The sequence below is a fragment of the Lepus europaeus genome, chromosome X (genome assembly GCF_033115175.1).
Source record: "Lepus europaeus isolate LE1 chromosome X, mLepTim1.pri, whole genome shotgun sequence".
NCBI classification, from domain to species: domain Eukaryota; kingdom Metazoa; phylum Chordata; class Mammalia; order Lagomorpha; family Leporidae; genus Lepus; species Lepus europaeus.
In genome coordinates this window covers 28787269-28809085 of record NC_084850.1, presented here as the reverse complement: position 1 = coordinate 28809085, position 21817 = coordinate 28787269, and positions in this window count along the sequence as shown.

The window sequence follows — 21817 nt, the reverse complement described above, 5'->3', positions numbered from 1 at the left end:
AAATTCCATTTCCCATGACCTTATGAATACCCTTGTAGCACTGACCAGGATTTAGATGGAAAAGTTTCCACATGCAATTTTCTCTGAAGTATCTTATTTCCTAATACTTCTTTAGGCAACTGCTACCTAGTAATAAGAGTCTGTATTTCTTATAAAATTATTGTTCATACCTTGAATAATGATAGGAATGTATTTGGAATATTTTGGGAGAATAATTGCTCAGCTGAGCTGTAAGGAATACATATTTTGAAGTAGATGATAACCAAGGCAGTATTTGAATAATCTGTATTGTCATTTTGTAGCATGCTAGTTCTCAACCTTTATCTTTGGAGGCATATCTGATGGATGGCATTCAGATGAACAATGAGTTGCCACGGGATAGTGTTTTCACTCAGAGATGTATACAACTGTCTCAGGAGGAGTCCTAGCCCCATTCTTCTCTCATATAAGAATGTGTTTGTGAATAGGTGTGAAAATGTTATTACAGGAATAATTATGATCACAGTTAAATTCACAAGTGAAATCTTTGATATTAATAATTACATGTGATGCATCTCATAATTTAACATAGTGTAAAAAGAGCTAAGGCTGCTTTAATATTTTGTGGGGAAAGAAGTCATATGTATACCAGTATAGTATGTATTTGCTTATCACAGTATAGAGGCAGCAAATTAAATATGGATAAGCTCTAGAATTTCAGATATGAACTGATTTGGGAATAAGATAAAATAGTAAACATAGAAGGGATAAGACATTAGGATATGCATTGTAAAGGAAAAAAGAATTGATTTTACTTCTATTTCATTTATTGACATTACAAATAAATAATAAGGTTGCACTGTGTTGAGAGTTTTTGTAGCAATATTTTAATGTCTAAAATTGGGTTTAAATTTAGAAAAGTGTTGACATTTATATGGTCCAAAGTGATAACATTTTTTGTGATGATAAACCACATGAAATAGTTGATACTTGGCCATTTTGAACTACAAAAATGGTAATTTCATACGCTTCAATTTAATATAATTCTTATTTTTGTGGCAGAGGCAGACTTATTTCTGGGATGAAGTATGGACTTTGATTAAGTAATGTCTGAGTAACTATGAAATGGCATGCATTGCCAAACACAAATGAAAAAACTAAATAAAATATATGAAATGCAAAAAAAAATCCTTTAGAAATACAAAAGGTCTGGAATTATCACAGAAAAAGGATAAAAAGGCATTGGTTGAAATCTAAAATTAACACACAATTATTCTTAGCTGTTTAAATTTTAACTGAAAAGTGATCCCTGTTACATATAAGAGTGGGAATAAGAGAGGGAGGAGATGTACAATTTGGGAATGCTCAATCGGACTTGCCCCAAGTGGTGGAGTTAGAAATGTGCCAGGGGATTCCAATACAATCCCATCAAGGTGGCATGTATCAATGCCATCTCACTAGTCCAAGTGATCAATTTCAGTTCACAATTGATCACACTGATAGGTCTAAGAGTCAAAGGGATCACACAGACGAGACTAGTGTCTGCTAATACTAGCTGATAGCATCAAAAAGGGAGAGAATGATCCAACATGGGAAGCGGGATAGACAGCAGACTCATAGAATGGCAGATGTCCTAAATAGCACTCTGGCCTCAGAATCAGCCCTTAAGGCATTTGGATCTGGCTGAAGAGCCCAAGAGAGTACTGTAGGCATGGAAAGCCAAGTCACTCTGGAGAAGAAGAAGGAGAAGGAGAAGGAGAAGGAGAAGGAGAAGGAGAAGGAGAAGGAGAAGGAGAAGGAGAAGGAGAAGGAGAAGGAGAAGGAGAAGGAGAAGGAGAAGGAGAAGAAGAAGAAGAAGAAGAAGAAGAAGAAGAAGAAGAAGAAGAAGAATACCTAAATGAAAGATCTCAGTGAGTGTGATCCCAGTGAAAAGAACGGGGCCATCAAAGTAAGAGGTACCTTTCTCTGAAGGGAGGAGAGAACTTCCACTTTGACTATGACCCTGTCAGAATCAGATCAAATTCGGCGAACTCTAAAGGCTTCCGTAGCCTGGGCAATTCACGACTAGAGCCTTGGGCGATTACTGACGCCATAAACAAGAGTGCCAAATTGTTAAGTCAACAACAGGAGTCACTGTGTACTTACTTCTCATGTGGGATCTGTTCTTAATGTGTTGTCCAATGTGAAGTAATGCTATAACTAGTACTGAAACAGTATTTTACACTTTGTGTTTCTGTGTGGGTGCAAACTGATGAAATCTTTACTTAATATATACTAAATCGATCTTCTGTATATAAAGATAATTGGAAATGAATCTTGATGTGAATGGAATGGGAGAGGGAGCTGGAGATGAGAGAGGTGCCAAGTGGGAGGAAAATCATTGGGGGTGAAAGCCATTTTAATCCATAAACTGTACTTTGAAAATTTATATTTACTAAATGAAAGTTTAAAAAAGGCATTAGTAAAAGGACCAGTAAGTATCAACTTATATTTATAGCCTCATGATATCAAGCAGATAAAAATTGAAAGTGTATCCATGCTGCTTTTTCTATATCCCATATACTTGAAATATCCAGATAAATAAATGCACCATTATTTTTTCCAGATGTCTAATGTGCCTAATTTAAGATGAGGTTTCAAAGGGTAAAAGCTAATTCCAGAGAATCATACAAAAAATCACATGTCCTTTATATATTTTCTTCTAACTTAAAGTAGAAGAACATAAGCAAAACTAATGTAGGACTCAGAAAAAAAATATTTTTTACATTACAGTGATTAATCTTTTAAGCTTAAATGCTAAGCAGTGACCCCTCATCTTTATATAAATTAAGTAAGGAGAACAAATAAGCAATCATGGAATGTAATTTAATCATGATAATAAGGATTAGCTAATTTTATTAATATCATAATGGTTGCTTTAAATAGTTTCAATGAAAAACTCACTCTGATTAAAAATTCAGAGTGCTTATACATTTGGATTTCTGGCCTGTTTTGAAAACTTGAAAGATTTGACCTCACACTTCCAGATGTCAGCAATCAGCTAAAATGTGAGGAGCAGAAACCCCCGTTTAATCAGGTGAGTACTGTAATTTCCCAGACACCCTTCCCAGCCCATTTCACTCCATTATCTTTTTGTTCTCTGTAATTATTTGAGTTTGTGATCCCTGACTTAGTGCTTGAGGACCAGATATAAATGGCTGAGACAGGTTTGGGCAAAGGGATGAACTCTAACTCAATGAGAATTCTCTAATCCCACATTCTTTCTCTGCCCTCTTGTGGAAATGCAATACTGCCCCCAAAATGAATGATGATAAATAAAATCATGTGATTAAAAGATATAAGCTGCATTTAAAGATGTTTCTCAATTACTTGTATCAGTGGGAAGACCATTCTAGTACAAGGGTGAGGAGCTCCTTTGCCAGAGCTTTTCAAATAACATTGTGTAGACAACTATTTTAGATTGTACAAATAACCTTGAATTAGTCTTGTATAAGGAAATACATCACAACTTCTGGGAATCTGGGTAAAAATTTTAAGGAAAGAAAGAGCTGTATAATAGATTCATCTTTTGACAGAAACTTCAAGAAGGAAGGGTAAATACAAACATTTTGTTTCTTTTTTAAGATTTGTTTATTTAAAAGTCAGAGGCATGGGGTAGGGGGAGAGGTGAGAAAGAGAGAGAGATTGTGTGAGAGAGAGAGAGAGAGTCTGAAAGAGAGACAAAGAGAGAGAGAGAGAGAGATCTTCAATCTGCTGGTTCACTACCTAACTGACTGCAACAGTCTGTAGCTGGGTGAGGCCAAAGCCAGGAGCTTTGAGCTTCATCCAGGTCTCTTAAGTGGCTGCCAGGAGCCCAAGTACTTGAGCCATCTTCCTTTGATTTCCCACATGCATCAGCTGGAGCTAGATAAGAAGTGGAGCAGCTGGGACTTGAACCTGCATTCACATGGGATGCTGACAACACAGTGGCAGCTTAATCTGCTGCACCACAATGACAGCTCCAATAAATATGTTTTGTATTCAGACCTGCCTATTAAGTTGTTCCATAATATTCAAGGATTTTTAAGTCTAATTGTAACATTGACTGCACCTTAGGCCTTAACTGTAATGGTGAGGTTTACAGTGAAATGTTTTGCTTACATAAATTCACTTAGATTTATTTTGGAATTAAAAGCAATAGGAATATTTAACCTATAAAACAGGGTATAAAATAATACCTATGAGTTTTACATGATGGAGCAAGGGTAGGGGGATGGAGGAGAGCATAGAATGAGTTTTGGAAATTGTGAGTCATCAGGATGAGAACTAAGGAAGATGGACTAGTAGGGGACTTTGCAAGGGCAAGCAGATAAATTTTAGAAACAGTAACATTTGATAGTACATTTTAAAGCTTTTTTCTATGTTATTTTTTCCAGTCAAGTGTATTAAACCTTACAGCTTCGTGCCAGCAGTACTTCATTGAATAGAAGGGTCTGGGTTGCTTTCCCTGAGGATAAACCAATTTGGTTAAGCAGGTCAGGACAACTTGTACAGTTCGGGGAACAGTTATAGGAAGGCCATGTGTGAATGACAGAGATCCCCAAAGCAGATAATCAAGATGAGATGTGAAATTGACCATGAACAGAATATAAGTATACCCTGGGAATGCTCAGAAGTTTTTAAAAAACTTGGTGACTTCCACAGTCACCCAGACACTCTTTAATTATGAAAACTAAAGAAGACAGTCTCAAATTGCTGCAGAATACGTGGACACAAGCTGTTTGTCTCAATATATTTCAATGCCTATTTTGAATGCCTTGGTTCACATAATTTTATTTTTATTTTTGCATTTTCATCCAGATACTTGAATGTACTAAAACCCTCAGTACATTTTTTAAGATTTTCTTAATGTATTAAATTTCTTATTAACATACAGTGTTTGTACATTTTTATGGAGTTTAGAGAGGTATTTCAACATAAAAACTAATAAAATCAGGTAATCAGCATTTTATTTCCTTACTTTTTTCTTTGTTTGCAGCCTAGTAGTTCCTGTTTTCTAGTTCTTTTGTTTGTTTTTCCTTCTAATTCTTAAAAACAATATATAATACATTTTTGTGAACTATAGTCACCTAATTGTGCTATACAACATTAAAACTTATTCCTTCTATAATATCTACAGCAAAGACTAGAAAGGATAAGGAGAAAAGAAAAATCTTTAAACATCATTGATGGGAATATAAATTAGTATAGTCATTATGGAGAACAGCATGGAGGTTCTTCAAAAAACTAAAAGCAGATCTACCTTATGATCCAGCTATTCCACTTCTAGGAATATATCCAAAGGAAATTAAATCAGTATATGAAAGAGATACTTGTACGCACATGTTTACTGCAGTAATATTCACAGCAGCTGAGATGAGGAATCAATACTGGTGTCCACTGATCAACGAATAGGTTAATAATTATTTCATAAGTGGTTATAAAAATTACACATTTGACAGTGGGAGTGTTGTCAACTGGGAATAGCATCTAATGAAAAAAAAATGTGTCCACATGGATTTAATTCCTCAAAAATGCACACATAGGTGAATTCTCCAAAGAAAATATTAGATAGTTGATTGATTGTCTGTTCTCATTTCAAGAGAACTGAAACTCATTCTACTTTGATGCATATAAAGTTATAAGTCATAAAAATACAATAACACTCATGATAACAAGATTAGAAAATTGTTTGCTAGGGGCTGGGATTGTAATGTAACAGGTTAAGCCTCTGCCTGTGATGCCAGCATTGCAAATGGGATCCAGTTTGTGTCCCAGCTAATCCATTTCTGAACTATCTCGCTACTAATGGCTTGCAAAAAGCAGTAGAGATTGGCCCAAGTGCTTGGGCCCCCACCATCCACATGGGAAACCTGAAAGAAGCTCTGGGTTCCTGGCTTCAGTATGGCCCAGCCCTGATCATTGCTGCCATCTTCTGGGGAGTGAATCAGCAGATGGAAAGATTCTCTCTCTCTCTCTCTCTCTCTCTCTCTCTCTCTCTTTCTCCCTCTCTCTCCAGCTCTGACTTTCAAATAAATAAATAAATAAATCTATTAAAAAGAAAAAGAAAATCATTTTCTAATGCTAGGCCTTTTAATTTCCTGACCATACTTTTTATTTTTATGAATCCTGTACACAAAATTTAAGTGTATTGTCTATTATGTTACATGATCAATGAACTAGTGCTGTGTAAACTTGTCATTTTGTTGTTCAACTTTGGTCTGTTTATTTAAAGAATGATCATCTTTGAAACTACTTTTTATGTTTTGGGGTATTATTCATATTTACTCAAATTTTTAACTACATGATTATTGTAATTCAGGCTTGACTGGGGTTCGAAAGAGATAAATTAAAGATTGAGATATGATTCCAAGGTGACTTTTTCCTTAATCCTGAAAATTTGGTACAACAGTATACAAATATCCACATCTCACAGCTCACAACAGGCATGCCAGGCTTCATGTTGTACTGCTATTTCTTTTCTGTTTATTGGTCAGAGCAACTTGGATCAATCTGGAAAACAAGTTGTACTAGGTGATATAATCAGAAAAGAGACATGAATGTTGGTCCATGTAGTGTTATAGTAATTGGAATGGAGTAGGGGATGGATGAGAGTAGGTTGTTACAGATGCAGCCACTAAGTGAATAATCTACTGATAGTAAATTTAAAAACAGGAATCCAATAGAATAAAAGTAAGTCAACTTCTATTTTTACCATATTCCACAATTGTAAATCTTGTCAGTGATAAAAACTCTTGCTGGCCGATTTATCCTATCTCCCTTCCCACCTTGGTATATAATTAATTTTACCCTTATTTTCTTCTCTTTTAAATTAACTAAATGCTTAAAATTATCCACATAAAACTATGGCTATTTGGATTCAGAGGTTAATTCTGCCCCTTACTACCTATGTGATCTTGGGAAAGTCTAACTTCTCTGTGGGTTGTGATAGCATCTACTTTATATTGATGTTATAAGAATCCAATGAGTTCATCGTCCGTTGTGAAATCTTTAAGAACAGATGACCTATAATTATACTCAAGCAATAAAACAAATGCTATGTAAAATGATCCAAGCAATACAGAAAGGTTGAAAATACTCTTTTGAGCCAGCGCCGTGGCTCACTTGGTTAATCCTCCACCTGTGGCACCAGAATCCCATATGGACACCAGTTCTAGTCCCAGTTGCTCCTTTTCCAGTCCAGCTCTCTGCTGTGGCCTGGGAAGGCAGTGGCAGATGGCCCAAGTGCTTGGGCCCTGCACCCGCATGGGAGACCAGGAGGAAGCTCCTGGCTCCTGGCTTCGGATCGGTGCAGCACGCCAGTCGTAGTGGCCATTTTGGGGGTGAACCAAAGGAAGGAAGACCTTTCTCTCTGTCTCTCTCTCACTAACCCATCTGTCAAATAAATTAATTAAAAAAGGAAAAAAAAAAAACCTCTTTCGATATAGTTTATGGAAAAGGCAGTGCATGATAGTAGTGGCTGAGTAAGATCCTCTAGTGATCAACTCCCTGCAGAGACAGCGATTTGAACAGCTACTCACTCCCCAAGTCACCTGCACTAGCATTAAGGAAGCCAGGTGAGAGACCACAGTGACTGGTTTTCATATAATCATGTGCATCGAAGGAAGTAGGAAAGAAAGAGTTGACTGTGTTATCTTTCAAGCTCCAGGTAGTGTAGCGCTAAGAGACAAATATCACTTTCAGCAAGGAGGAAGGATAGGGAAATAATTCCAGACCTTATGCTGGAAACTCAGTACCAGGCCTGTCATGATAAAATGATTTCCAGAAAGGGTCGCCAATCCCTGTTCCTAGGTCTGTGTCTGCACATACAGCTTTTGGATCCTCCTTAGCCAGGTAGCTAAGGGACAACCTTCATCCACCCACCCACTCCCCACCCCTAACCTCTAGCTGCTGTAGACTAGGGCAGGAAAGGAAACATAGGACATTGCCCTATATGTTAGCTTGGGTCCAACTGTGATGAGACCTAGCACCTGATACTGCCCATTGGACTCTCCCCAGGCCAGTACTTTCAGACAGTCTCTAAATTTTTCCTAGCATCAAACAAGGCATATTCCAGTAGAACTGACTTATTTTGGTTTGTATCACAACCAGCCTCAGTTAGGTCAGGCCTGCGCAACCAAGACTGCAGGGCCAGCAATTGTGAGTCAAGTAGGACCCTGCTTAATGCCACATGGATGACCAGGGGGCTGCCTTTACCAACCTGTGCCTAACTTTGGGAAGAGAGCAGGAACCACAGTATCGTGTTCTGGAACTCAATTCCAGGCTGACAAAGCCCACACTGGGAAGATCCTAATGAACCTCAGCTCCAGGCCAGTGCTGGTGGATAAAGCCTCTGGACCTGCCTGCAGCCAAATGGAGGCTCATGGCCCCATTTATTGGACTTACACCGCAGCCAATTTTACCCATAGTTACTTGCAGTGTAGACATCCCATGGTAGTGTGAGCCTTTGTCCTACCAATATGTTACACTGATCTCAGTGGACTGTTGGCTCTGAATGTGTTCGTAGCATTATAATATTGGTTGCCATTGTACCAGGTGTCTATGGCTACTACAGTTAATTCTGAATAACACACCAACTTTAGGTTATGGGAATTGGGGCTTGGGGTTTCCTTTAGAACTGAACCCATGCACAATACACCAACATTGGACTTGAAAAAAACCTCGACTTAAAAAGCTATCTAGAAGCTGGCACTGTGGTGTAGCAGGTTAAACCACCACCTGTAGTACCAGCATCCCATATGGGCACCAGTTCAAGTCCCAGCTGCTCCTCTTCCAATCCAGCTCTCTGCTATGGCCTGAGAAAGCAGTAAAAGATGGCCCAAGTGCTTGGGCCCCTGCACACGTGTGGGAGACCTGGAAGAAGCTCTTGGCTCCTAGCTTTGGATCAGCCCAGCTCTCTTCATTGCAGCCATTTGGGGAGTAAACCAGTGGATGGTAGAACTCTTTTTCTCTGTCTATAATGCTACCTCTCAAATAAATAAATCTTTAAAAAATATTTACTTTTAAAAACAGAGTGCTATCTAGTCTTGTAAATATAGAAATGCCCAAAGGCTCAGATAAAAGAACTGCTAAGAATTACAAAGACTGGAAAAATGATCTAATCTTTCAATTCACAAGTGATGTCACATGCCAACAAGCATCAAGAATTTTCAGAGAACCATGACCTCACCTAGTAAACAAAATAAGGTGCCAGAAATGAATCAGCTAGTAATTGATAGAATTATGGTTATTTATTTTTAATGAAAATATTACGTATGAATTTTTGAAATAAGATTAATGAAAACAAAACATTCTCAACTTTCAGCCCTTTTACTGAGATTTCCCTCTGGTCTATCAGATACACTCTTTTCATTAAACTTGTCTAGCATACTTACTGCTGCAAATCGCATCTGAATTCCTTCTTGGGAGAACACAAGAATCTCCAAGCTGCTGTCTCTGGTAAGATATTTGGCTATCAGCCAGAAGAGAATGAGAACAGTAATAAGTACTGAGCAACCTCACCCAGAGAAATGCTCCATGCTGAGCCTATTTCTATCCTTTCTCCTGCCATGTCTATTGGCAACCAAAGTCCTTTGCCAACATTTCATGGAGACAGAGGCATGTCCACTTTCTTTTAACCTAGGCAACCTTGGCCTTTCCCTTCTGTGTCTTTTTTTTTTACAGATTTATTTATTTATTTTGAAAGGCAAAGTTACAGAGAAGCAGAGGCAGAGGCAGAGACTGCGAAAGGTCTTCTAGCCATTGATTCACTCCCCAGTTGGCCACAACAAACAGAGCTGAGCTGATCCAAAGCCAGGAGCCAGGAGCCAGGAGCTTCTTCCAGGTCTCCCACATGGGTGCAGGGGCCCAAGGACTTGGGCCATCTTCCCAGGCCATAGCAGAGAGTTGGATCAGAAGTGAAGCAGCCTGGACTCTAATGGTGCTCATATGGGATGCCAGCACTGCAGGTGGTGGCTTTACCTGCTATGTCACAGTGCTGTCCCACTTCTCCATCTTTTTCAGCCAAAGTTTCTTTGTCACACTAATGCAGGAGGACTATCTTAGAACAGATGGAGGCCAACTTACTCTGTTTCATATTCTCTGCCTAGGCCCTCTTGATCCTTCATTTCTTGCCTGATCCACCCAGACTGTTCACTACCCAGTCTCCTTTGCCTCAAGTGTCAGGAAATAGGGAGAATATTGTATCTACTCAGCAATGGCCCAATGCCTGGTCCCAGTCTGCCCTCCCTACTGAAGGAAGCCGCAGGCCTCATTTCCCTTACCTCTTCTGCCACCATTTTGAAAAGGCACTGGCAGCCTTGGCTCACTTGGCTAATCCTCTGCCTGCGGTGCTGGCACCCCAGGTTCTAGTCCCGGTTGGGGCGCCGGATTCTGTCCTGGTTGCTCCTCTTCCAGTCCAACTCTCTGCTGTGACCCAGGAAGGCAGTGGAGGATGGCCCAAGTGCTTGGGCCCTGCACCCGCATGGGAGACAGGAGGAAGCACCTGGCTCCTGGCTTTGGATTGGCACAGCATGCAGGCTGTAGTGGTCATTTGGAGGGTGAACCAACAGAAAGAGGACCTCTCACTCTGTCTCTCTCTCTCTCTCACTGTCTAACTCTGCCTGTCAAAAGAAAAAAAAAAGAAAGAAAGAAAAGGCACTGGCAAGATCTGGTCATAAGATAGTTTGTCTTAAACTGCTATTTTTACTATCAATGAGACCATGGGCAGGGCCATGTTTTCTAACTCACTATTAAGTCTTGTCCCTGTTTGACAACCTTGTTGGGTGGGTCTTTTTCGTGGCTACATGAAAGCAGAAATGTAGAAGTAAACCTGACCAGAAATTACTCAGCTGAATTATTACCTTCATTCCATAATCGTGTTAGATGTGTCCCAACTCTCCTCTGGGGTAGCTTAGGGGTATCTTCCACAACCTACACTAAGGAGACTATTAGGTCCAGTATGAGATTCTGGAAGGAATTTCAGGAACGCCACATATAGAAACTTTCCACCCACCAATATACCAGACAGGGAAAGGGGAGGAGAAATGGAAGACTCATACACATATCCATTCAAACTCCAATCTGAATGCAGACTGAGCTCCTGGTCCTTTACAGAGTTGCTCACCTGGGCTGTCAGGTGTACTGTCTTCATTAAACTTGACTATTATCATTGTTATGCAGTAGGTTAAACTGCAATCTGTGAGGCCAGCATCCCATATAAGCATCCCATATAATCCCAGATCCGGCTGTTCCACTTCCTGTACAGTTTTCTGTTGATGTGCCTGGGAAGATGGGTCCCTGTCATCCAGCTGGGAGACCTGGATGAAGTTCCAGGCTGTGGGTTATGGAGTTCCAGGCTGTGGGTTTTGGCCTGGACTAGCCCCAGCTGTTGCAGCCATTTGAGTCATGAACCTGTGCGTGGAAGATTCTCTCTCTCTCTCTCTCTCTCTCTCTCTCTCTCTCTCTCTCTCCTTCTCTCTCTGTAACTCCGCCATCAAATAAATAAATAAATCTAAAAAAAAATTGCCTAGCCTGCTTACTGTTAAAAAAATTTGCAAGTCAAACAATATCTTATCAGATTATATGGGCTAGCCTCAGTCTAGAATGAGTAGTCTAAGGACTAAATTTATCTAGAGATTATAATCACTTGTGAAAAGAACTATTTGAACCCAAATGTCCATCAACAGTAGACTGGATAAAGAAATTATGGGACATGTACTTTATAGAATACTATACAGCAGTCAAAAACAATGAAATCCGGTCATTTGCAACAAGATGGAGGAATCTGGAAAACATCATGCTGAGTGAATTACGCCAGTCCCAAAGAGACATATATCATTTGTTTTCCCTGATCGGCGACAACTGAGCACCAAATGGGAAACCTGTTGAAGTGAAATGGACACTATAAGAAACAGTGACCTGATCAGCTCTTATCCTGACTCTAGATGTACAATGTAATACTTTATCCTTTTTAGTGTTTGTTGTTGTTGTTGTTCTAGTACTAGTGGTTGAACTCTGTAATTAACACACAATTATTCTTAGGTGTTTAAATTTTAACTGAAAAGTGATCCCTGTTAAATATAAGAGTGAGAAAAAGAGAAGGAGGAGATGTACAATTGGGGACATGCTCAATCGGACTTGCCCCAAATGGTGGAGTTAGAAGCGTGCCAGGGGATTCCAATACAATCCCATCAAGGTGGCATCTACCAATGCCATCTCACTAGTCCATGTGATCAATTTCAGTTCACAATTGATCACACTGATAGGTCTAAGAGTCAAAGGGATCACACAAACAAGACTAATGTCTGCTAATACTAACTGATAAAATCAGAAAGGGAGAGAATGATCCAACATGGGAAGTGGGAGACACAGCAGACTCATAGAATGGCAGATGTCATAAATAGCACTCTGGCCTCAGAATCAGCCCTTGAGGCATTTGGAACTGGATGAAGAGCCCATGAGAGTATTGTAGGCATGGAAAGCCAAGACACTTTGGGAAAAGAAGAAGAAGAAGAAGAAGAAGAAGAAGAAGGAGAAGGAGAAGGAGAAGGAGAAGGAGAAGGAGAAGGAGAAGGAGAAGAAGAAGAAGAAGAAGAAGAAGAATACCTAAATGAAAGATCTCAGCGAGTGTGATCCCAGTGGAAAGAACGGGGCCATCAAAGTAGGAGGTACCTTTCTCTGAAGGGAGGAGAGAACTTCCACTTTGACTATGACCCTGTTGGAATCAGATCAAAGTCGGCGAACCCTAAAGGCTTCCATAGCCTCGGCAACTCATGACTAGAGCCTAGGAAGATTACTGACGCCATAAACAAGAGTGTCAAATTGTGAAGTCAACAACAGGAGTCACTGTGTACTTACATCTCATGTGGGATCTGTCCTTAATGGGTTGTCCAATGTGAAGTAATGCTATAGCTCATACTGAAACAGTATTTTTACACTTTATGTTTCTGTGTGGGTGCAAACTGATGAAATCTCTACTTAGTACATACTGAATTGATCGCCTGTATATAAAGATAATTGAAAATGGAAAAAGAAAACTTGGTGTTAAATTGGAAATTACATAGAAAAATTAATCAATTTTTTTAAAAAAAAATATCATGTAGGATCTCTGTCCTTAATGTGCTGTACACTGTGATTTAATGCTATAACTGGTACTCCAATAGTATTTTTCACTTTATGTTGCTATGTGAGGGCAAACTGTTGAAATCTTTACTTTATACATACTCAACTGATTTTCTGTATACAAAGAGAATTGAAAATGAATCTTGATGTGAATGGAACGGGAGAGAGAGCAGGAAAGGGGAGGGTTGCAGGTGGGAGGGAAGTTATGGGGGGGAAGCCATTGTAATCCATAAGCTGTACTTTGGAAATTTATATTCATTAAATAAAAGACTAAAAAAAAGAAAAGAACTGTTTGGATTAAACAATTTAGAAATCATGTAGAATGATATTTTAATTTTGATTTATTTATTTGACTTTAAAAATATAAAATGTGATTTATTATATTTTATAGGTGATTCCTGAGACTCTTACATAGAGGAAACATCAAGAATGATATCATATATTAGAATCACATATTTTTCCTGGTTGCTTCTTTTTAAATGATAAATTGTATCTTTCAGTTTGTGTTCCAAAACAATCCCAGGAAAATATACTTTATGAAAGCTAAACATGACCTGATTTTAAAATACAGGGATTCTCTTGAGTTGCAGGTAACTTATTTGCAAATTAAATTACAAAGAATTATGAGTTCAAACTAAAAATATTTAAATACATATTAATTTAAAATAGCATTAATTATTATTTGAAGCCGCAGAGATAGCATGTGTATGATTCAGCAATTATTTTTTTTATTTTGTTCCCTTTATGTGAGGTTTCCTAATATAATAGTCTTAATATAGGTTAATACAACTATTGATAATTAACATTCTTTTCTTTCAAATACTTTCAGAGATTTTTTTTTAATTCAAAGTCAAAGGTAATAATTGTCTAATACTCAGAGGCAAAAAAGTACATAACATATGGTGCTATGCATATGTAGATGTCTTCTTGAGTCTCTGGTCCAATGTGTAAGTCCACTATAGGAACTATGCTTTTTTGGTTTGCTAAGTGACCCAGAAAATCAATTTGCTTAATGATCTTCATAGAATTCATTTGGTTATTCAAAACCTCATACATAATGATAATTCAAGCAGATCTATTTTGAGACTTTAGCATTTTTAATATATTTAGAGCTATTTCAATACACACAGCCTGCTATTGAGTCTCTGTTTTGAAAGACAAACGCCCTTTGTGGCTTTTGTACAAAGACCTCATGGATATTTCTGAGATGATTTCTAAGACCATTTGCACAACCTGAACAATCAAATGCATTGTTTCAGATTTTGTTCATAATAATCAAGGCATAACAGTATTTCTTCTTCAAATTTCCTCTACTGAATTTAATAATCATTATTTGCTATACTAATTTAAAATAAATTTCTTTGCTCACGTAATACTTCATAATTCAAAAGTGCAAGCATACAAAATGGGTCCAGTAGTATTTAAATGCAAATATAAACTTTTCACACAATACATTTTCTCTCTTCCAACAACATTGATGAAAACACATAGATATAGTGCAGCAGAAAGGAGGAAGTGAGAAATGGGTGCATTTTGTAGCCAAACACAGAAGTTAGCATTTGGAATCTAATTGATTATGAGGCTATCTAACTCTTCTTAAATGCTATTACCTTAGCAATTTTCTCCTACTTTTTCCTGAAGTGTTTCAGGAGTCTGATTTCCAGTCCATTTTGAAACATAGAAAATCCAGCTGACAGAAGTAATGTTTCTAGGAGTTCTACAGTTAGTTCACTGAAAATGCTGTTGTTGTAATAATGCAAGTCCTTGCTACTGATCCCCATACAGTTCACTAATCCCTAGTGAGAGTAGGAAAATGGATATCTCATCATTGCTATATCCAGAGAGTTACTGCATTGTCCTCTAAGAAGATGATCATTCTCTTCTGTAGATGAGGCACTAGTTCAAATTTAACCCAGTATGAAATTTTGCAACTCAATGTCATCTGTAGCCTGTTTTTATTAAAGAACTCTAAAATTTCGAGGAATAAAATCTGACTTCACTTTGAGTTCCTTAACAGAGATCTGACCTAAGGTTTGTCTTTGACTCTTTAATGGCAAGAACTAGAAATCAGCATGGTTTGCTTGGAGCTAAAGTCAAATAATTCCGATCTGTAAGATGTCTATTTATAACAATCTCAAAAAGCACAGCACATTGGCATAATGGCTTAGTCCCAGGAGCTGGAAATTCAATCCGGGTCTCCCACATGGATGGCAGGGACCAACTGCTTGACCAATCACGTGCTGCCTCTCAGTATCTGCGTTAACAGGAAGCTGGAATCAAGAGCAGAGCCAGGACTCAAATCAGGCACTGTGATACATCTTCCCTATGTCCTAATCAGCTTCTTAGCAGATATACCGAATGCCTACTCATGACTTTCCATGAACTTTCTGATGACCCCTCATACATTTGCATATTTTGATCTGTCAGGTAATTGGTGCTAATCTAATACTTAGTGAACAACATGTTTACATCTAAGAAACTAACAGTGGCATAAGTAGCACTTTGTACACACTTGATCTTATTGAGTTACGCTAAGCATTAAATTAAATAAAAATATTACTCAGCACCTGTATTCAGTATTTTCAAAACTGGATGCAACAGGAGGCATAAAATAAGAAAAACACTATGCTCAGGAGTTTAAAATTATTGTACTTTTATGCATAATGTAGCTGTTGATGATTCTGCTTACTTATAAATGAATTATGAATGTCTTTACTTAAAAAAATAATGTTCGTTGACCAAACACCCCTACCAAACCAAAGCCCCATTCCCCTGATGTCCTCTGTTACAAAAGATCTGCAAAAGGCTTTTGTGTATTTTAATGTCCTTTTTTCCTTTCCCTTCATTTTCTCACTAGCAATTTTTTTTATTCAATTATCCTAAAATTTACCATTTTAAACATACAATTCAAATTTCACTTACTGTTTGTATATGATACAGTAGATTTCATTCCATTCATTTGCATGCAGATATCTAGTTGTCCAAAGACCAATTGTTGAAATGATTATTTTTTGTCTATCAAATTAATTTAGCACTTCCCATTAATTTCAGCTGTAATTTGTATATTTTGGTGTTTTTATTTTTATTTTTGAGCCATTCATCTCAAAATATTCAGTTTCTCTTGTGGCTACTTCTTTTACCCATTGATGTTTTTGTTTAGGTGTGTATTATTTAATTTTCACAGGCTTGTGAATTTTTCAAACTTCCTTCTTTGTTGATTTCTAACTTCATTCTATTGAGTCATAGAATAAACTTCATATTTTTTTAAAGATTGATTTTATTTATTTGAAATCCACAGTTACAGAGAGAGAGAGAGAGAGAGAGAGAGAGAGAGAGAGAGAGGAAGAGACAGAAAGATATTCCATCCACTGGTTCTCTCCCCAAATGGCTGCAACAGCTAGGGCTATCCAAGATCAAAGCCAAGAGCCAGGAGCTTCTTCCAGGTATCCCACATGTGTGCAGGCGCCCAAGAACGTGGGAGATTAGTAGGGAGCCGGATTGGAAGTGGACAGCCAGGAATCAAACCAATGTCCACATGGGATGTTGGTGTCATAGGCAGTGGCTTTACTTGCAATGCCACAACACCAGTCTCTTATTTTTTTATTAATATTTATTTGATGAACTACTATATGATGTATCCCAGAGAATGCTTCCTGCATATTTTAGAAGGATATGTTTTCAGCTGTTGTTGGGTGGAGTGCTCTAGATGTGTGTTTTCTGATCTTATCAAGTACTTGTTTTCCCTTTGATCCAAGCATGTTAGTCGTATAAGGGTTCACTCCTAATGTTGTTTCTTCTGTAGGTTTGAGCAAATATAAAATGAAATGTCCCCATCATTATAGCACCATACACACAGAAGTTTTCACTGCCCTAAAAAATCATCAATATTCCCCAGTTCAGATTTTTCTCTCTCATTCACTCACAACTACCAATCTTTTTACAATCTCTATATTTTTATCTTTTCCAGAATATTATTTAGTTGGAATTTTGCAGCATATAGACCTTTTAGATTAACTTTTTTAAGAAATAAAAGATAATTTTTTTATTTATTTGAAAGGCAAACAGAGAGATCTTCCATCTTATGGTTTATGCCCCAAATTTCCAAATAACAAGGGTTTGACCATGTCAACACCAGGAAGCTAGAACCCAATCCTGCTCTCCCACGTGAGTGGCAGGGATCCACAAACCACCACCTGCTGCCTCCCAGGATGCCCATTACCAAAAAGCTGGAATCAGATGCAGTGTTGAGACTTGAACCAGGCATTTCAGTATGGGATGTCTGTGTACCGAGTGGCATATTAACCACAGAACCAAATGCTTACCAAGTGTGGAACATCTTTTGAAGTTCTTACTTGACACCCACATGCATTTCTTCTTTGATGGGGTGTCTGTTCATATCTTTTGTCTATTTTGTGACCTGCTTGTTTTTTTTCACTTCTCTTTTATTTATAACTTTTACATATTTTTTGCATTAACAGTAATTTATCAAATTTTATTCACAAAAATTTTCTCTAGGCTATGTCTTGTTTTCTCTATATTTTAATTTTCATTCAGTTTAACTTATAAATTCTTCCTTTTTTGATCATGCATTTGCCATTATTTCTTTTTTTTTTTTTTGACAGGCAGAGTGGATAGTGAGAGAGAGAGAGACAGAGAGAAAGGTCTTCCTTTGCCGTTGGTTCACCCTCCAATGGCCGCCGCAGTAGGCGCTCTGCGGCCGGCGCACCGCGCTGATCCGATGGCAGGAGCCAGGTGCTTCTCCTGGTCTCCCATGGGGTACAGGGCCCAAGCACTTGGGCCATCCTCCACTGCCTTCCCTGGCCACAGCTGAGAGCTGGCTTGGAAGAGGGGCAACCGGGACAGAATCCGGCGCCCCGACCGGGACTAGAACCCGGTGTGCCGGCGCCGCAAGGCGGAGGATTAGCCTAGTGAGCCGCGGCACCGGCCTTTTCTTTTTTTATTTATTTTTTTATATTTTTTTGCATTTGCCATTATTTCTAAAAATGTCATCTGCATAGCCAACGTGATGTTGATTTTCTTGTTTTTTTCTCCTATTAATTTTATAGTTTTGCACATTCCATTTTTATATGATTTTTGTTGAATCAGTCTTAGTAAAGAATGCAAGTTTTGTGCCTACAATTATTTTCTGCACAAGGACGTCCAGTTTTTCCAGCACCATTTTTGTAACACTACCTTTTCGTAATTGCCAAAGAATAGTATATTTTTATGGAGCTATTTCCTGTTACCTCTATTCTGTTCCATTGATTTATTTCTATATTCTTTTGCCAATGCTACTCTATATTACTTGCTATGGTTTTATATTAAATTATCAAGTCAGAGAGGGACAATCTTCCAACTTTCTAGTAAATATTGAGCTTGACATAATTAGTCTTTTGCCTCTGCATAAACTTTAGAGTCAGTAAGTCTATAACCACAAAATAATTTACCAGTATTTTGGATTGATATTTCACTGTATGTCTATAACAAACTGAGAAAAATTAACATCTTGATAATACTGAATCATCCCAAACATCTCTCAATTTATTTAGCTATTCACTATTATCTTTCATCAGGGCTCTGTAGCTTTCCTAATTGAAGATTTCTTTATTTATTTGAAAGGCATACTTACAGAAAGGGAAAAATAAAGAGAGAGAGAGAGAGAGAGAGATCTTCCATCTGCTGATTCGTTCTCCAAATGGACACAATGGCCAGGGCTGAACTAGGCTGAAGCCAGGAACCAGGAACTTCATCCAGTCTCCCACATGTATAGCAAGGGCCCATGCACATGGACTATCTTCTGTTGTTTTCTCAGGCATATTAGCAGAGCACTGGATTGGAAGTGGAGTAGCTGGGGCTCAAACTGGAGCTCATGTTCAATTCTGTCATTGCAAGCTGTGGCTTCACGTGCTGTGTCACAATGCCAGCCCCAGTAGTTTTCCTGTTTTATAGATTATATTTTTAGATTTATAACTGAGTATTCATGAGTGGATAACTATATGGCAATATGCTTTTAATTTCAAATTCTTATAAATCACCAATAGGCTAATTTTAAAAACCCAACCTACCAGTATTTACCTTTTGATTGTGATTCTTAACCTATTTTACTGAAATGTATTCCTGGTGAGGTGGGATTAACATCTGGCCTTTTGCTATTTCTTTTTTCTGTGTTTTGTATCTCTTTGCATTGTCCTATTCTTCTGTTAATATCCTCTTGGTGTTAAATATTTTATTGTGTCAATTTAATTCCCTCATCTTTATTTTTATTGTATTTTGGTTGAATTATTTTATGAATGCTGTGTGTATGTCATTAAAATCTTAATTTTTAATAATCAAATTGAATAAATTCTCATTTAATTTCAATGATTCACTATAATTTTGCATTTAAATAACTTCATTTTCTCCCTCTACTTTGTGTTATCAGCATATAAATTAGACTTTTATACAATATGAACACATCAAACCACTTCTAAAACACTATGTTCCTGAAGATCTTTTCAGTTAGGAAATAAAATAAATTCTAAACAAAAATACATTTATGCTCTTAAATGTATAACTGTATTATTGCATTTAGCAATGAATTTTATTTCTTCATGTGGATTACAGACACTCTTTAGCATACTTTCATTTAATCTTTAGAAACACACTCCATAGTAATTCTTATTGTGTAGGTCTGATAAGACAGAAAGAAATCTCTGTTGATGTTGCTCAAGGGTGTCCCATATTCAAGTGTTGAAGCAATGTAAAACAAAAAATTTACTGTCTTGTGACCTTCATTTACTTTTTATAAGAAATCAATTGGTAATAATAGTGAGAATTCCTTGTACATGGTAAATTGCTTCTGTCTTATTCCTTCTCTATTGCTCTTTTGTGGTTTCTTTCTCCTTGGCTCTTGACAAATGATGTGATTAGGTAGCATAATCTCATTTTGTTTATCCTGTTTTAAGGTTGTTGAGGTTCACAGATTAGTAGATTAATATTTTTCATCAAATTTGGAAGATTCTCAGGGCCAGTGTTTTGATGACAGTGGGTTGAGGCAATGCCAGCATCCCATATGAACCCTGATTCTATTCCCTGCTGCTCCACTTCTTATCCACCTCCATACTAATACCTGAGAAAGCAGTAGAATATTTTTCAAGTGCATAGGTCCCTGAAACTCAGGTGAAAGACTCAGATGGAGTTCCAGGATCAGACCTTGCTGATGTGGGCATTTGGGGAGTAATCAACAGGTAGAATATCTCTCTCTTCTCTCCCCCTTTCTGTTTATCTTTATCTGTAACTCTGCCTTTCAAATAAGTAAGCAATTCCTTTTAAAAATTTGGAAGATTTCTGACAATTTTTTTTTCAGGTACTGTATCTGTTTCTTCTGGAGCTGCTCTTAGGCATATGTTGATCATCATAGAACACCACAAGTATCTGAGGTTTTATTCATCTTTATTCATTATCATTTTGTTCCATCAGACTACATAACCTCAATTGACCTATCTTAAAGTTTACTGAGTATTGTATCAACAAAGTCAAATCTACAATTAAGTCTTTCAAGTGAATTTTTAATGTCATTTGTTACACATTTCAAGTCCAGAATTTTTATTTATTTTTTTCTTATAATTCCTGTGTCTCAGTTGATATTCTTTATAAATTAATTATTCTCATAATTTCCTCTACTTCTTTAGAAACGATTTTCATTAGTTTTTTTAACTTATTTATAATATTTTATTTAAAGTCTTTGTCTAAGAAACCCTAAATAAGTCTTACTTCAAGGAAAATTTCTATTGATTGCTGTTTTTCCTGAATATGGGCCACATGTCCTTTTTTTTGCATATCTTATTTTTTGGTTGGAAATGCTACATTTTAAATAAGATAGTGTGGTAACTCTGGAAATATGGTGCCTTCCTCCTCCCTAGTATGCTCAGTTGCTAAGAGAAGAGCAATTATGAACTTCTCGGTTCTCTTCATGGTAGGTACATAGGCAGGCATATGTGCTTATTCTAGATCCCCAGGTATATGCATGATCTCTTCAAAGCATGTATGGACACCTCATTCATCGTACTTGCTTTTGGAAATTTTGATAACGCTCCTGTGTACACCAAAGGCTATTGTTGCCTCAGACAATTAGATATAACACAACTGCTATTCATTGTTTCCTCAAATAGTCCTGGGGAAAGCATTTTCACATTAAGTGAACCCTGAGTCAGATAAAATTAAGCCAACTCTCTGGATCTAGTGTTCTCAGGAAGCAGTCACACTGGGTATTACAAGGCCACAGAGAATTCAAGGAGAGAGTGTTGTGGAGAGGGCAAGATAAAATGCCACAAATCTCATTCTTTTTCCAAGGATTCAACCATTTTCCTTGAATAAATATACCTTGAATTGTTGGTCATTAGCATCCAGAGATCTATTAAAGTTGATTTTGATTCTTTCAGAGCAAATTTTCAGAGGTCTTTACTCTACCATTCTAAAAGTACTTCTTGTGGCCAGCGCTGTGATGCAGTGGGTTAACGCCCTGGCCTAAAGCTCCGGCATCCCATATGGACGCCAGTTTGAGACTGGCTGTTCCACTTCCGATCCAGCTCTCTGCTTTGGCCTGGGAAAGCAGTGGAAGATGGCCCAAGTCCTTGGGCTCCTGCACCCACATGGGAGACCTGGAGAAGCTTCTGGCTCCTGGCTTAAGATCAGCGCAACTCCAGCCGTTGCGGCCAAC